Here is an 18,192-nt window from a genome sequence, read left to right as displayed (position 1 = left end):
TGGTACGTTTTCTCTCTGCTGAAATACAAAGCATTCAAACCAATTGCACATTATGCACCACCTTCTATACCTTATCGGTACGTTGAAACCGTTCCTAAAGATTGGGGTACTTGCTTGATTCGCTCCGTGAGCGGTATTGCCTTCTGTTTTCCCTACCCTCTCAGGCAGCTGATATAGTGCATACACACTGGACGATATCGCTAACGATATCGACCAGTGACGTTGCGGCCGGCCCGTACATGCAGTTTTGGACTGTTTATTGCCTCTTCAATATGTAGTAGTTTACCCTTTTCTCTATCGTCCTAGTGGATGCTGGGGTTCCTGAAAGGACCATGGGTAATAGCGGCTCCGCAGGAGACAGGGCACAAAAGTAAAGCTTTCCGATCAGGTGGTGTGCACTGGCTCCTCCCCCTATGACCCTCCTCCAAGCCAGTTAGATTTTTGTGCCCGGCCGAGAAGGGTGCAATCTAGGTGGCTCTCCTAAAGAGCTGCTTAGAAAAGTTTAGCTTAGGTTTTTTATTTTACAGTGAGTCCTGCTGGCAACAGGATCACTGCAACGAGGGACTTAGGGGAGAAGAAGTGAACTCACCTGCGTGCAGGATGGATTGGCTTCTTGGCTACTGGACACCAGCTCCAGAGGGACGATCACAGGTACAGCCTGGATGGTCACCGGAGCCTTGCCGCCGGCCCCCTTGCAGATGCTGAAGTAAGAAGAGGTCCAGAATCGGCGGCAGAAGACTCCTCAGTCTTCTAAAGGTAGCGCACAGCACTGCAGCTGTGCGCCATTTTCCTCTCAGCACACTTCACACGGCAGTCACTGAGGGTGCAGGGCGCTGGGAGGGGGGCGCCCTGGGAGGCAAATGAATACCTATTTTGGCTAAAAATACCTCACATATAGCCTCCGGAGGCTATATGGAGATATTTAACCCCTGCCAGAATCCGTTAAGAGCGGGAGATGAGGCCGCCGATAAAGGGGCGGGGCCTATCTCCTCAGCACACAGCGCCATTTTCCCTCACAGAAAGGCTGGAGGGAAGGCTCCCTGGCTCTCCCCTGCACTGCACTACAGAAACAGGGTTAAAACAGAGAGGGGGGGCACTAATTTGGCGTTAGAAATATATAAAAAAGATGCTATAAGGGAAAACACTTATATAAGGTTGTCCCTATATAATTATAGCGTTTTTGGTGTGTGCTGGCAAACTCTCCCTCTGTCTCTCCAAAGGGCTAGTGGGTCCTGTCCTCTATCAGAGCATTCCCTGTGTGTGTGCTGTGTGTCGGTACGTGTGTGTCGACATGTAGGAGGACGATGTTGGTGAGGAGGCGGAGCAATTGCCTGTAATGGTGATGTCACTCTCTAGGGAGTCGACACCGGAATGGATGGCTTATTTAGGGAATTACGTGATAATGTCAACACGCTGCAAGGTCGGTTGACGACATGAGACGGCCGACAAACAATTAGTACCGGTCCAGACGTCTCAAAAACACCGTCAGGGGTTTTAAAACGCCCGTTTACTTTAGTCGGTCGACACAGACACAGACAGGGACACTGAATCCAGTGTCGACGGTGAATAAACAAACGTATTCCTTATTAGGGCCACACGTTAAAGGCAATGAAGGAGGTGTTACATATTTCTGATACTACAAGTACCACAAAAGAGGGTATTATGTGGGATGTGAAAAAACTACCATAGTTTTTCCTGAATCAGATAAATTAAATAAAGTGTGTGATGATGCGTGGGTTCCCCCCGATAAAAAATTATGGGCGGTATACCCTTTCCCGCCAGAAGTTAGGGCGCGTTGGGAAACACCCCTTAGGGTGGATAAGGCGCTCACACGCTTATCAAAACAAGTGGCGGTACCGTCTATAGATAGGGCCGTCCTCAAGGACCAGCTGACAGGAGGCTGGAAAATATCATAAAAAGTATATACACACATACTGGTGTTATACTGCGACCAGCGATCGCCTCAGCCTGGATGTGCAGAGCTGGGGTGGCTTGGTCGGATTCCCTGACTAAAAATATTGATACCCTTGACAGGGACAGTATTTTATTGACTATAGAGCATTTAAAGGATGCATTTCTATATATGCGAGATGCACAGAGGGATATTTGCACTCTGGCATCAAGAGTAAGTGCGATGTCCATATCTGCCAGAAGATGTTATGGACACGACAGTGGTCAGGTGATGCAGATTCCAAACGGCACAAAGGTGTATTGCCGTATAAAGGAAGAGGAGTTATTTGGGGTCGGTCCATCGGACCTGGTGGCCACGGCAACTGCTGGAAAATCCACCGTTTTTTACCCTAAGTCACATCTCTGCAGAAAAAGACACCGTCTTTTCAGCCTCAGTCCTTTCGTCCCTATAAGATCATATCTGCCCAGGGATAGAGGAAAGGGAAGAAGACTGCAGCAGGCAGCCCATTCTCAGGAACAGAAGCGTTCCACCGCTTCTGACAAGTTCTCAGCATGGCGCTGAGACCGTACAGGACCCCTGGATCCTACAAGTAGTATCCCAGGGGTACAGATTGGAATGTCGAGACGTTTCCCCTTCGCAGGCTCCTGAAGTCTGCTTTACCAAGGTCTCCCTCCGACAAGGAGGCAGTATGGGAAAAAATTCACAAGCTGTATTCCCAGCAGGTGATAATTAAATTACCCCTCCTACTACAAGAAAAGGGGTATTATTCCACACTATATTGTGGTACTGAAGCCAGAAGGCTAGGTGAGATTTATTCTAAAAAATTTTTTTGAACACTTACAAAGGTTCAAATCAAGATGGAGTCACTCAGAGCAGTGATAACGAACCAGGAAGAAGGGGACTATATAGTGTCCCGGGACATCAGGGATGCTTACCTCTATGTCCCAAATTGGTCCTTCTCACTAAGGGTACCTCAGGTTCGTGGTGCAGAACTGTCACTATCAGTTTCAGACGCTGCCGTTTGGATTGTCCACGGCACCCCGGGTCTTTACCAAGGTAATGGCCGAAATGATGATTCTTCTTCGAAGAAAAGGCGTCTTAATTATCCCTTACTTGGACGATCTCCTGATAAGGGCATAGTCCAGGGAACAGTTGGAGCTCGGAGTAGCACTATCTCGGATACTGCTACAACAGCACGGGTGGATTCTAAATATTCCAAAATCGCAGCTGATCCCGACGACACGTCTGCTGTGCCTAGGGATGATTCTGGACACAGTCCAGAAAAAGGTGTTTCTCCCGGAAGAGAAAGCCAGGGAGTTATCCGAGCTAGTCAGGAACCTCCTAAAAACAGTGCAGCATTGCACAAGAGTCCTGGTAAAAATGGTGGCTTCCTACGAAGCAAATTCCATTCGGCAGATTTCACGCAAGAACTTTTCAGTGGGATCTGCTGGACAAATGGTCCGGATCGCATCTTCAGATGCATCAGCGGATAACCCTATATCCAAGGACAAGGGTGTCTCTCCTGTGGTGGTTATAGAGTGCTCATCTTCTAGAGGGCCGCAGATTCGGCATTCAGGATTGGATGCTGGTAACCACGGAGCCCAGCCCGAGAGGCTGGGGAGCAGTCACACAAGGAAAAAATTTCCAGGGAGTGTGATCAAGTCTGGAGACTTTTCTCCACATAAATATACTGGAGCTAAGGGTAAATTTATAATGCTCTAAGCTTAGCAAGACCTCTGCTTCAAGGTCAGCCGGTATTGATCCAGTGGGAAAAACATCACGGCAGTCGCCCACGTAAACAGACAGGGCGACACAAGAAGCAGGAGGGCAATGGCAAAAACTGCAAGGACTTTTCGCTGGGCGGAAAATCATGTGATAGCACTGTCAGCAGTTTTTCATCCCGGGAATGGAAACTGGAAAGCAGACTTCCTCAGCAGGCACGACCTCCACCCGGGAGAGTGGAAACTTCATCGGGAAGTTTTTTCCACATGATTGTAAACCGTTGGGAAATACCAAAGGTGGACATGATGGCGTCCCGTCTGAACAAAAAACGGGACAGGTATTGCGCCAGGTCAAGAGACCCTCAGGCAATAGCTGTGGACGTTCTGGTAACACCGTGGGTGTACCAGTCGGTGTATGTGTTCCCTCCTCTGTTTCTCATACCTAAGGTGCTGAGAATTATAAGACGTAGAGGAGTAAGAACTATACTCATGGCTCCGGATTGGCCAAGAAGGACTTGGTACCCGGAACTTCAAGAGATGCTTACAGAGGTCTTATGGCCTCTGCCGCTAAGAAGGGACTTGCTTCAGCAAGTACCATGTCTGTTCCAAGACTTACCGCAGCTGCGTTTGTCGGCATGGCGGTGGAAGGCCGGATCCTAAGGGAAAAAGGCATTCCGGAAGAGGTCATTCCTACCCTGGTCAAAGCCAGAAAGGAGGTGACCGCACAACATTATCACCACATGTGGCGAAAATATGTTGCGTGGTGTGAGGCCAGGAAGGCCCCACAAAGAAATTTCAACTCGGTCGTTTCCTGCATTTCCTGCAAACAGGAGTGTCTATGGACCTCAAATTGGGGTCCCTTAAGGTTCAAATTTCGGCCCTGTCGATTTTCTTCCAGAAAGAATTGGCTTCAGTTCCTGAAGTCCAGAAGTTTGTCAAGGGAGTATTGCATATACAACCCCCTTTTTGTGCCTCCAGTGGCACTGTGGGATCTCAACGTAGTTCTGGGATTCCTCAAATCACATTGGTTTAAAACCAGTCAAATCTGTGGATTTGAAGCATCTCACATGAAAAGTGACCGTGCTCTTGGCCCTGGCCTGGACCAGGCGAGTGTCAAAATTGGTGTTTTTTTTCTCAAAAAAGCCCATATCTGTTTGTCCATTCGGACAGGGCAGAGCTGCGGACTCGTCCCCAGTTCTCTCCCTAAGGTGGTGTCAGTGTTTCACCTGAACCAGCTTATTGTGGTGCCTTGCACCTACTAGGGACTTGGAGGACTCCAAGTTGCTAGATGTTGTCAGGGCCCTGAAAATATGTTCCAGGACGGCTGGAGTCAGGAAAACTGACTTGCTGTTATCCTGTATGCACCCAACAAACTGGGTGCTCTTGCTTCTAAGCAGACTATTGCTAGTTGGATGTGTAATACAATTCAGCTTGCACATTCTGTGGCAGGCCTGCCACAGCCAAAATATGTAAATGCCCATTCCACAAGGAAGGTGGGCTCATCTTGGGCGGCTGCCCGAGGGGTCTCGGCTTTACAACTTTGCAGAGCAGCTACTTGGTCAGGGGCAAACACGTTTGCTAAATTCTACAAATTTGATACCCTGGCTAAGGAGGGCCTGGAGTTCTCTCATTCGGTGCTGCAGAGTCATCCGCACTCTCCCGCCCGTTTGGGAGCTTTGGTATAATCCCCATGGTCCTTTCAGGAACCCCAGCATCCACTAGGACGATAGAGAAAATAAGAATTTACTTACCGATAATTCTATTTCTCGGAGTCCGTAGTGGATGCTGGGCGCCCATCCCAAGTGCGGATTATCTGCAATACTTGTACATAGTTACAAAAATCGGGTTATTATTGTTGTGAGCCATCTTTTCAGAGGCTCCGCTGTTATCATACTGTTAACTGGGTTTAGATCACAAGTTGTACGGTGTGATTGGTGTGGCTGGTATGAGTCTTACCCGGGATTCAAAAATTCCTCCCTTATTGTGTACGCTCGTCCGGGCACAGTACCTAACTGGCTTGGAGGAGGGTCATAGGGGGAGGAGCCAGTGCACACCACCTGATCGGAAAGCTTTACTTTTGTGCCCTGTCTCCTGCGGAGCCGCTATTCCCCATGGTCCTTTCAGGAACCCCAGCATCCACTACGGACTCCGAGAAATAGAATTATCGGTAAGTAAATTCTTATTTTTAAGATTGAGAAGGTTAGTTGTAGTTTTCTCCTGTCCTATAGGATTGTTAGTGAAGCAGTTTGTGGAGTCTTAGCTGATGCTAGACATAGTACCTATATAATCTGGTTCACGTTCCCATCCACCCTATTTATCTGGTGTGTGTGTGAATTCTTTGCTTCAGCTCACTCAATTGAAGACCACTAACAACAAGAATGTGAAATTATACCAGGGGCATTCAGTTATAATAGGCTTTTTTTTTTTTAAGACATCACAACGCCGTGCCTGATGTCACAGCAGAATAAAGTGTTTTTAACCCTGCTAAGATGTTAAAACTAGTTTATAATGTTGTCATAGGGAGCACTGTAAACACTGTGGGGTCTGGGCACTTTTAAATGTATTGAAATCCAATTAAACACCAATAAGTTTCATAAATATAGCATTAAGGAAAGAAAATCCAGTCTCCATATGATTTTCCACTGCGACTTTTGTTAATGAGCTGCTAGTGATGGACAGTGCTTCAGCATTGTCACATATCTGGCAGTGTGAATAAGGCAGATCTGCTTAAAAATGGCAAAGTATGATTCTTCTATGCCTAATAACGCCTAACTTCAACAGCATTTGTTTGTAGAGAAACAATGCAGAATTGGATATTTTATATTTTTGCAGATAATGCAAGGGGTTGCTGGCCAAGGCTACTTCAGTATTGGGTTATCTTTTAAAACTGAAGAACGACTGTTGTATGAGGTAGGAGAAAAAATTAGTTTAGCACGCCCTGTGCAGGGTTTAGTTCAGGTCTCTTCATCTTTAGAACAGTTGATGGAGTCCTCTAAGAATTCGGACAACTCCGCTAGATGTACGTCCTTATCCAGACATCTCCCTTCAGTCCTCCTCCAGCCGGTATGAATCTGCTGCAGATTTCTCTTCTCAGCAGGAGGAAGGGGAGGTTATGGAGACTTTGCATCTGAAGGGGACCTCTACCCCTGAGGCGGATGCAGGGGACACCAAGGGGGTAGAGTCCCTTATCAAGACTGCCTGGTGCTTAAGATCTCAGAGACTGATACCTTGCTGTTCAGGAAGAAGAAACTTTCAGTTTCTTTTTCATCTTTCCCTCAGTTGGATGAGCAGTAGTTAGTGGCCTGGAAACATCTGGATAAAACATTCAAGGCGTCCAATTGCTTCCTTGCTCTTTGCCCATTTTCTCTTACGTCCTAGAGGATGCTGGGGTCCAGTTTGGTACCATGGGATATAGACAGGTCCACTAGGTGCCCTGGGCACTTTAAGAGTTTAATAGTGTGGGCTGGCTCCTCCCTCCATGCCCCTCCTACCAGACTCTGTTTAGAAAATGTGCCCGGTGGAGCTGGTCACAGCTAGGGGAGCTTCTAGGAGTTTTTAGGTGTTTTTTTTTTTTTTTTTTTTTTTTTTTTAATTAAAAAAAATATTGGGTTACAGGGAGGCTGCTGGCAACAGGGTGAGTACAGTGCCAGCGGCCCGGTTAGCAGGTCGCAGGCGGGAGAGGCGGCACAAGGGTGGGAGCGCATCTGACACGCTGCGCTCCAATGCAGGCTCACCAGCACTTGGTGTGAGTGCTTGAGAGGCTTCCTGAGCCAGCGCGGTTACCCTACACTGGTCAGATCAACTAACAGGGGCTAATCCCGCTGTTAGCAGCAAAACCTCAGGCCAGTATAATATAACTAGTGCGGGAAGCTGCGGGGCTTCTCTTCAGAGCGGATCCAGCACTTGCCAGCGCCATTTTCTCCCTGCAGATCAGAGGATCAGAACGCTGACGGAGCGCTGCCCTTGCATAACTCCAGCTATCCTCAGCGGTACCATGGTGATATAGACAGGGAGTGAGTTGGTAGTGCTAATTAACCTATTAAGGTTAGTTAGCGCTGGGCTTTTATCATAATAATTGCCTGAAGTGGCGCTATGTTGCTGGCTCCTTATACTCTGACTCTCTGAAGGTACGCTGGGGGAAACTGACATTTTCCTGTGTTTGTGTGTGTGTATCTCACTTTACCATGTCAAAGGACTCTGTGTCCTGTGCTGCAGTGTGTTTATCTTCTCCTGAAGAGTATTTCATGTACTCAGGGATGCAATGTGCTTTCCCAGCCTTCTGAATCCGTACCCCCATGGGTGGATTCTTTAAGGGGTATGATATCCCAGATTTCCATTAGGATGTCACATAATGAGAGAGACAAAGTTTTTGAGAGAATCTGTGGAGGGTTTGACATACTCTGCTCCCACTGCTTCATCTAAGACACCCCCTACATACCCACAAAAACGTACTCTTGCACAGATAATGCAAGTTGACACTGATACCGACTGATACAGGGGACGGTGATGGGGATATGCAGGTAGGGGTGGGGAGCATCACTTGCTAAGGGGGTGCAACTAATGATTGTAGCCATTAGAGATGTTTTACATATTACTGACAAGGTACCTGAGCAGGTAGAGGAATCTTATTTTCTCTGACGTCCTAGTGGATGCTGGGAACTCCGTAAGGACCATGGGGAATAGCGGGCTCCGAAGGAGGCTGGGCACTCTAGAAAGATTTATGACTACCTGGTGTGCACTGGCTCCTCCCACTATGACCCTCCTCCAAGCCTCAGTTAGATTTTGTGCCCGGCCGAGGTTGGATGCACACTAGGGGCTCTCCTGAGCCCTTAGAAAGAAAGTATAGATTTAGGTTTTTTATTTTCAGTGAGACCTGCTGGCAACAGGCTCACTGCAGCGAGGGACTAAGGGGAGAAGAAGCGAACTCGCCTGCTTGCAGCCGGATTGGGCTTCTTAGGCTACTGGACACCATTAGCTTTAGAGGGATCGACCGCAGGCCCAGTCCTTGGTGTTCGGTCCCGGAGCCGCGCCGCCGTCCCCCTTACAGAGCCAGAAGCAAGAAGAGGTCCGGAAAATCGGCGGCAGAAGACATCAGTCTTCATCAAGGTAGCGCACAGCACTGCAGCTGTGCGCCATTGCTCCTCATACACACTTCACACTCCGGTCACTGAGGGTGCAGGGCGCTGGGGGGGGGGGCGCCCTGAGAAGCAATAATAACACCTTGGCTGGCAAAAAATACCACAATATATAGTCCCAGAGGCTATATATGTGGAAAATACCCCTGCCAGAATATAGAAAAAAGCGTGAGAATAGTCCGCGGAAAAGGGGCGGAGCTATCTCTCACAGCACACTGGCGCCATTTCTCCTTCACAGATCCGCTGGAAGGAAGCTCCCTGGCTCTCCCCTGCAGTCTACACTACAGAACAGGGTAAAAACAGAGAGGGGGGGCACTAAATTTAGGCGCAGTATAAATTATATAGAAAAAGCAGCTATAGGGGACATAACTCAGTTAGTCCCTGCATTATATAGCGCTCTGGTGTGTGCTGGCATACTCTCACTCTGTCCCCCCAAAGGGCTTTTGTGGGTCCTGTCCTCATTTGGAGCATTCCTTGTGTATGTGCGGTGTGTCGGTACGGCTGTGTCGACATGTTTGATGAGGAGACTTATGTGGAGGCGGAGCAGATGCCGATAAATGAGATGTCGCCCCCTGTGGGCCGACACCAGAGTGGATGGATAGGTGGAAGGTATTAACCGACAGTGTCAACTCCTTACATAAAAGGCTGGATGACGTAACAGCTATGGGACAGCCGGCTTCTCAGCCCGCGCCTGCCCAGGCGTCTCAAAGGCCATCAACGCTCCCTCAGATGGCAGACACAGATGTCGACACGGAGTCTGACTCCAGTGTCGACGAGGTTGAGACATATACACAATCCACTAGGAACATCCGTTACATGATCCCGGCAATATAAAATGTGTTACACATTTCTGACATTAACCCAAGTACCACTAAAAACAAAAAAGGGTTTTATGTGTGGGGAGAAAAAGCAGGCAGTGTTTTGTTCTCCCATCAAATGAGTGAATGAAGTGTGAAAAAGCGTGGGTTCCCCCGATAAGAAACTGGTAATTTCTCTGACGTCCTAGTGGATGCTGGGTACTCCGTAAGGACCATGGGGAATAGCGGGCTCCGAAGGAGGCTGGGCACTCTAGAAAGATTTATGACTACCTGGTGTGCACTGGCTCCTCCCACTATGACCCTCCTCCAAGCCTCAGTTAGATTTTGTGCCCGGCCGAGGTTGGATGCACACTAGGGGCTCTCCTGAGCCCTTAGAAAGAAAGTATAGATTTAGGTTTTTTATTTTCAGTGAGACCTGCTGGCAACAGGCTCACTGCAGCGAGGGACTAAGGGGAGAAGAAGCGAACTCGCCTGCTTGCAGCCGGATTGGGCTTCTTAGGCTACTGGACACCATTAGCTCCAGAGGGATCGACCGCAGGCCCAGTCCTTGGTGTTCGGTCCCGGAGCCGCGCCGCCGTCCCCCTTACAGAGCCAGAAGCAAGAAGAGGTCCGGAAAAACGGCGGCAGAAGACTTCGGTCTTCACCAAGGTAGCGCACAGCACTGCAGCTGTGCGCCATTGCTCCTCATACACACTTCATACTCCGGTCACTGAGGGTGCAGGGCGCTGGGGGGGGGGGGCCCTGAGAAGCAATAATAACACCTTGGCTGGCAAAAATTCCACAATATATAGTCCCAGAGACTATATATGTGGAAAATACCCCTGCCAGAATATGGAAAAAAGCGGGAGTATAGTTTCCGGAAAAGGGGCGGAGCTATCTCTCACAGCACACTGGCGCCATTTCTCCTTCACAGATCCGCTGGAAGGAAGCTCCCTGCAGTCTACACTACAGAACAGGGTAAAAACAGAGAGGGGGGCACTAAATTTAGGCGCAGTATATAATATATTGAAAAAGCAGCTATAGGGGACATAACTCAGTTAGTCCCTGCATTATATAGCGCTCTGGTGTGTGCTGGCATACTCTCACTCTGTCCCCCCAAAGGGCTTTTGTGGGTCCTGTCCTCATTCGGAGCATTCCCTGTGTGTGTGCGGTGTGTCGGTACGGCTGTGTCGACATGTTTGATGAGGATAATGATGTGGAGGCGGAGCAGATGCCTTTAGAAGGGATGTCACCCCCTGCGGGGCAGACACCTGAGTGGATGAGCTTATGGAAAGTAATGAGTGCACGTATAGACTCCTTACATAAGAAAATTGACGACATGCCAAATGTGGGACAGCCGACTTCTCAGCTCGTGCCTGCCCAGGCGTCGCTTGGGTCGTCAGGGGCTCTAAAACGCCCGCTACCTCAAGCAGACCCAGATGTCGACACTGATACTGACACCAGTGTCGACGACGATGAGTCTAACCTGATGCCCATTAAGGTCATTCACTGCATGATTGAGGCAATGAAAGAGGTGTTACACATTTCTGATATAACTACAGGTACCACTAAAAAGGGTATTCTGTTTGGAGAGAAAAAACTACCCGTAGTTTTTCCCCCATCAGATGAATTAAATGAAGTGTGTGAAGAAGCGTGGGCTTTCCCTGATAAAAAATTGGTAATTCCTAAGAAGGTACTAATGGCGTTCCCTTTCCCGCCAGAGGATAGGTCACGTTGGGAAACACCCCCTAGGGTGGATAAAGCGCTCACACGTTTGTCTAAAAAGGTGGCACTACCGTCTCCGGATACGGCCGCCCTCAAGGAACCTGCTGATAGAAAGCAGGAGGCGATCCTGAAGTCTGTATATACACACTCAGGCATTATACTTAGGCCAGCTATTGCGTCAGCTTGGATGTGCAGTGCTGCCGCTGCGTGGTCAGATAAACTGTCAGAAAATATTGACACATTAGACAGAGACACGATCCTGTTAACCATAGACCATATAAAAGACTCAGTCTTATATATGAGAGATGCACAGAGGGAAATCTGCCGACTGGCATCTAAAGTAAGTGCATTGTCCATTTCTGCTAGGAGAGGCTTATGGACTCGCCAGTGGACAGGAGATGCAGATTCTAAAAAACACATGGAAGTGTTGCCATATAAGGGTGAGGAATTATTTGGGGATGGTCTCTCGGACCTAGTTTCCACAGCAACGTCTGGGAAGTCAGCATTTTTACCCCATGTCCCCTCACAGCCTAAGAAGGCGCCGTTTTATCAGGTTCAGTCCTTTCGGACCCAGAAAAACAGGCGTGGAAAAGGCGGGTCCTTTCTGTCCAGAGGCAGAGGTAGGGGAAAAAGGCTGCAACAAACAGCAGGTTCCCAGGAGCAAAAGTCCTCCCCCGCTTCTTCTTCCAAGTCCGCCGCATGACGGTGGGGCTCCACAGGCGGAGCCAGGTACGGTGGGGGGTCGCCTCAGGAATTTCAGCGATCAGTGGGCTCGCTCACAGGTGGATCCCTGGATCCTGCAAATAGTATCTCAGGGGTACAAACTGGAATTCGAGGCGTCCCCACCCCACCGGTTCCTAAAATCTGCCTTGCCGATTGCTCCCTCAGACAGGGAGGCGGGGCTAGCGGCAATTCACAAGCTGTATTCCCAGCAGGTGATAATCAAGGTACCCCTACTTCAACAAGGCCGGGGTTATTATTCCACACTATTTGTGGTACCGAAACCGGACGGTTCGGTGAGACCCATTTTAAATTTGAAATCCTTGAACACGTACATAAAAAAATTCAAGTTCAAGATGGAATCGCTCAGGGCGGTTATTGCAAGCCTGGACGAGGGGGATTACATGGTATCCCTGGACATCAAGGATGCTTACTTGCATGTCCCCATTTACCATCCTCACCAGGAGTACCTCAGATTTGTGGTACAGGATTGCCATTACCAATTCCAGATGCTGCCGTTTGGATTGTCCACGGCACCGAGGGTATTTACCAAGGTTATGGCGGAAATGATGATACTCCTTCGAAAAAAGGGAGTTTTAATTATCCCGTACTTGGACGATCTCCTAATAAAAGCGAGGTCCAAGGAACAGTTGTTGGTGGGAGTAGCACTATCGCAGGAGGTGCTGCACCAGCACGGCTGGATTCTGAATATCCCAAAGTCACAGCTGGTTCCGACGACACGGCTACTGTTCCTGGGTATGATTCTGGATACAGTCCAGAAGAAAGTGTTTCTCCCGGAGGAGAAAGCCAGGGAGTTGTCATCTCTAGTCAGAGACCTCCTGAAACCAAAACAGGTATCAGTGCATCGCTGCACACGGGTCCTGGGAAAGATGGTGGCTTCTTACGAAGCGATTCCCTTCGGCAGGTTCCATGCCAGAATCTTTCAGTGGGACCTGTTGGACCAGTGGTCCGGATCGCATCTTCAGATGCATCGCTTCATAACCCTGTCTCCAAGAACCAGGGTGTCTCTACTGTGGTGGCTGCAGAGTGCCCATCTTCTAGAGGGCCGCAGGTTCGGCATACAGGACTGGGTCCTGGTGACCACGGATGCCAGCCTTCGAGGCTGGGGGGCAGTCATACAGGGAAGAAACTTCCAAGGACTATGGTCGAGTCAGGAGACTTCCCTTCACATAAATATTCTGGAACTAAGGGCCATCTACAATGCCCTAAGTCAAGCAAGATCCCTGCTCCTACACCAGCCGGTGCTGATCCAGTCAGACAACATCACGGCAGTCGCCCATGTAAATCGACAGGGCGGCACAAGAAGCAGGATGGCGATGGCAGAAGCCACAAGAATTCTCCGATGGGCGGAGAATCATGTACTAGCACTGTCAGCAGTGTTCATTCTTATTTTTCTAACAAGTTACTGATGGTGTACCCTTTCCCGCCAGAGGATAAGTTACGCTGGGAGATATCCCCTAGGGTGGATAAGGCGCTCACACGTTTGTCAAAAAAGGTGGCACTGCCGTCTTAGGATACGGCCACTTTGAAGGTACCTGCTGATAAATAGCAGGAGGCTATCCTGAAGTCTGTGTTTACACACTCAGGTACTAGACTGAGACCTGCAGACTGCTGCAGCGTGGTCTGTACCCCTTTCAAACAGGGATACTATTTTGCGAACATAAGACGTCGTCTTATATATGAGGGATGCACAGAGGGATGTTTTGCCGGCTGGCATCCTGAATTATTGCAATGTCCATTCTGTCAGGAGGGTATTGGAGACCCGACACTGGACAGGTGATGATGACTTTAAAAGGCACATAGAGCCTTATAAGGGTGAGGAATTGGTTGGGGATGGTCTCTGGGACCTCGTATCCACAGCAACAGCTGGGATGAAATTTTTTTACCTCAGGTTTCCTCAGCCTAAGAAAAGCACTGTATTATCAGGTACAGTCCTTTCGGCTTCAGAAAAGCAGGCGGGTCAAACGAAGGAAGAGGGAAAAAGCTGCACCAGCAGCCAGTTCCCAGAATCAAAATTCTTCCCCTGCTTCCTCTGAGCCCACCGCATGACGCGGGGGCTCCACAGGCGTAGCCAGGTACGGTGGGGGGCCGCCTCAAAAATTTCAGCGATCAGTGGGCTCGCTCACAGGTGGATCCCTGGATCCTTCGAGTAGTATCTCAGGGGTACAAGCTGGAAGTCGAGGCGTCTCCCCCCCGCCGTTTACTCAAATCTGCCTTGCCGACAACTCCCTCAGGCACGGAGGCTGTACTAGAGGCAATTCACAAGCTGTATTCCCAGCAGGTGATAGTCAAGGTGCCCCTACTTCAACAAGGACGGGGTTACTATTCCACACTGTTTGTGGTACCGAAACCAGCCGGTTCGGTGAGACCCATTTTAAAATGGAAATCCTTGAACACTTACATAACAAAGTTCAAGATGGAATCGCTCAGGGCGGTTATTGCAAGCCTGGACGAGGGGGATTACATGGTATCCCTGGACATCAAGGATGCTTACCTGCATGTCCCTATTTACCTTCCTCACCAGGAGTACCTCAGATTGTGGTACAGGATTGCCATTACCAATTCCAGACACTACCGTTTGGACTGTCCACGGCACTGAGGGTGTTTACCAAGGTAATGGCAGAAATAATGATACTCCTTCAAAAGGGAGTTTTTATTTATCCCATACTTGGACGATCTCCTTATAAAGGCAAGGTCCAGGGAGCAGTTACTGGTCGGAGTAGCACTATCTCAGGAGGTGCTACAACAGCATGGCTGGATTCTGAACATTCCAAAGTCACAGCTGGTTCCTTACACTCGCTTACTGTTCCTGGGGATGATTTTGGACACAGAACAGAAAAAAGTGTTTCTCCCGCAGGAGAAAGCCAAGGAGCTGTCATCTCTAGTCAGAGACCTCCTAAAACCAAAAAGGGTATCGGTGCATCGTTGCACACGAGTCCTGGGAAAAATGGTGGCTTCATACGAAGCAATTCCATTCGGCAGGTTCCATGCGAGGACCTTCCAGTGGGACCTCTTGGATAAGTGGTCGGGATCGCATCTTCAAATGCATCAAATGATAACCCTGTCTCCAAGGACCAGGGTGTCTCTACTGTGGTGGCTGCAGGGTGCTCATCTTCTAGAGGGCCGCAGATTCGGCATACATGACTGGGTCCTGGTGACCACGGATGCCAGCCTTCAAGGCTGGGGGGCAGTCACACAGGGAAGAAACTTCCAGGGCCTATGGTCAAGTCAGGAGACTTCCCTACATATAAATTCTGGAACTGAGGGCCATTTACAATGCCCTAAGTCGGGCAAGACCCCTGCTTCAAAACCAGCCGGTACTGATACAGTCAGACAACATCACGGCAGTCGCCCATGTGAACCGACAGGGCGGCACAAGAAGCAGGATGGCAATGGCAGAAGCCACAAGGATTCTCCGATGGGCGGAAAATCACGTACTAGCACTGTCAGCAGTGTTCATTCCGGGAGTGGACAACTGGGAAGCAGACTTCCTCAGCAGACACGACCTACACCCGGGAGAGTGGGGACTTCATTCAGAAGTCTTCCTGCTGTTGGTAAACCGTTGGGAAAGGCCACAGGTGGACATGATGGCGTCCCGCCTCAACAAAAAGCTAAAGAGATATTGCGCCAGGTCAAGGGACCCTCAGGCGATAGCTGTGGACGCTCTAGTGACACCGTGGGTGTACCAGTCGGTTTATGTGTTCCCTCCTCTGCCTCTCATACCAAAGGTACTGAGCATAATAAGATGGCGAAGAGTAAGAACGATACTCGTGGTTCCGGATTGGCCAAGAAGGGTTTGGTACCCGGAACTTCAGGAAATGATATCAGAGGACCCATAGCCTCTGCCGCTCAGACAGGACCTGCTTCAGCAGGGGCCCTGTCTGTTCCAAGACTTACCGCGGCTGCGTTTGACGGCATGGCGGTTGAACGCCGGATCCTGAAGGAAAAGGGTATGCCGGAAGAAATCATTCCTACGCTTATTAAAGCCAGGAAAGATGTTACGGCAAAGCATTATCACCGCATATGGGGTAAATATGTTGCATGGTGCGAGGCCAAAAAGGCTCCAACAAAGGAATTTCCACTAGGTCGATTTCTACTTTTCCTGCAAGCAGTAGTGAATATGGGCCTAAAACTAGGCTCCATTAAAGTACAGATCTCGGCTCTGTCGATTTTTTTCTTTCAAAAAGAACTAGCTTCAGTACCTGAAGTTCAGACATTGTGAAAGGAGTGCTGCATATTCAGCCCCCGTTTGTGCCTCCTGTGGCACCTTGGGATCTCAACGTGGTGTTGAGTTTCTTAAAATCACATTGGTTTGAGCCACTAAAAACCGTGGATCTAAAATATCTCACGTGGAAAGTGGTCCTGTTATTGGCCTTGGCTTCAGCCAGGCGAGTGTCAGAATTGGTGGCTTTCTCATGTAAAAGCCCTTATCTGATTTTCCATATGGATAGGGCAGAATTGAGGACTCGTCCCCAGTTTCTCCCTAAAGTGGTGTCAGCGTTTCACCTGAACCAGCCTATTGTGGTGCCTGCGGCTACTAGGGATTTGGAGGACTCCAAGTTGCTAGACGTTGTCAGGGCCCTGATAATATATGTTTCCAGGACGGCTGGAGTCAGAAAATCTGACTCGCTGTTTATCCTGCATGCACCCAACAAGCTGGGTGCTCCTGCTTCTAAGCAGACTATTGCTCACTGGATTTGTAGTACAATTCAGCTTGCACATTCTGTGGCAGGCCTGCCACAGACAAAATCTGTAAATGCCCATTCCACAAGGAAGTTGTGCTCATCTTGGGCGGCTGCCCGAGGGGTCTCGGCTTTACAACTTTGCCGAGCAGCTACTTGGTCAGGGGCAAACACGTTTGCAAAATTCTAAAAATTTGATACCCTGGCTGAGGAGGACCTGGAGTTCTCTCATTCGGTGCTGCAGAGTCATCCGAACTCTCCCGCCCGTTTGGGAGCTTTGGTATAATCCCCATGGTCCTTACGGAGTTCCCAGCATCCACTAGGACGTCAGAGAAAATAAGAATTTACTCACCGGTTATTCTATTTCTCGTAGTCCGTAGTGGATGCTGGGCGCCCATCCCAAGTGCGGATTGTCTGCAATACTTGTACATAGTTATTGCTAACTAAAGGGTTATTGTTGAGCCATCTGTTGAGAGGCTCAGTTGTTTTCATACTGTCAAACTGGATATAGTATCACGAGTTGTACGGTGTGATTGGTGTGGCTGGTATGAGTCTTACCCGGGATTCAAATTCCTTCCTTATTATGTCAGCTCGTCCGGGCACAGTGTCCTAACTGAGGCTTGGAGGAGGGTCATAGTGGGAGGAGCCAGTGCACACCAGGTAGTCATAAATCTTTCTAGAGTGCCCAGCCTCCTTCGGAGCCCGCTATTCCCCATGGTCCTTACGGAGTTCCCAGCATCCACTACGGACTACGAGAAATAGAATTACCGGTGAGTAAATTCTTATTTTCTCTAACTTCCTAGTGGATGCTGGGGACTCCGTAAAGACCATGGGGAATAGACGGGCTCCGCAGGAGACTGGGCACTCTAAAAGAAAGATTAGGTACTATCTGGTGTGCACTGACTCCTCCCTCTATGCCCCTCCTCCAGACCTCAGTTAGAATCTGTGCCCGGCCAGAGCTGGGTGCTCCTAGTTGGCTCTCCTGAGCTTCCTAGAAAAGAAAGTATTTGTTAGGTTTTTTTATTTTCAGTGAGATCTGCTGGCAACAGACTCACTGCTACGTGGGACTGAGGGGAGAGAAGCAAACCTACCTGCTTGCAGCAAGCTTGTGCTTCTTAGGCTACTGGACACCATTAGCTCCAGAGGGTTCGAACACAGGGCCTGACCTCGATCGTCCGTTCCTGGAGCCGGGCCGCCTTCCCCCTTGCAGAGCCAGAAGACAGAAGAGAAGCGATGAAATCGGCGGCAGAAGACTCCTGTCTTCATTAAGGTAGCGCACAGCACTGCAGCTGTGCGCCATTGCTCCCACAGCACACCACACACTCCGGTCACTGCAGGGCGCTGGGGGGGGGGGCCCTGGGCAGCAATTATAATACCTTTTGGCATAAAATGCACATAATAGTCTGTTAATTGTATATGTGTAAAAAACCCCGCCATTAAGTTACAGAAAACGCGGGACAGAAGCCCGCCGCTGAGGGG

At 49.4% G+C, this 18,192-nt stretch overlaps 2 protein-coding genes across 2 annotated transcripts in view; both read left to right on the top strand.

Moving 5' to 3' along the window:
- Positions 1-18,192, top strand: part of LOC134957687 (ATP-dependent RNA helicase A protein-like) — a 699,701-nt gene that overhangs the window by 373,855 nt on the left and 307,654 nt on the right. The window lies entirely within an intron of this gene.
- LOC134957689 (ATP-dependent RNA helicase A protein-like) overlaps positions 1-18,192 on the top strand; it is a 141,581-nt gene that overhangs the window by 14,667 nt on the left and 108,722 nt on the right. The window lies entirely within an intron of this gene.

This window comes from Pseudophryne corroboree, chromosome 9 (genome assembly GCF_028390025.1).
Source record: "Pseudophryne corroboree isolate aPseCor3 chromosome 9, aPseCor3.hap2, whole genome shotgun sequence".
NCBI lineage: Eukaryota > Metazoa > Chordata > Amphibia > Anura > Myobatrachidae > Pseudophryne > Pseudophryne corroboree.
Note: the sequence above shows the minus strand (reverse complement) of the source record. Positions and strands in the feature narration are given on the sequence as shown.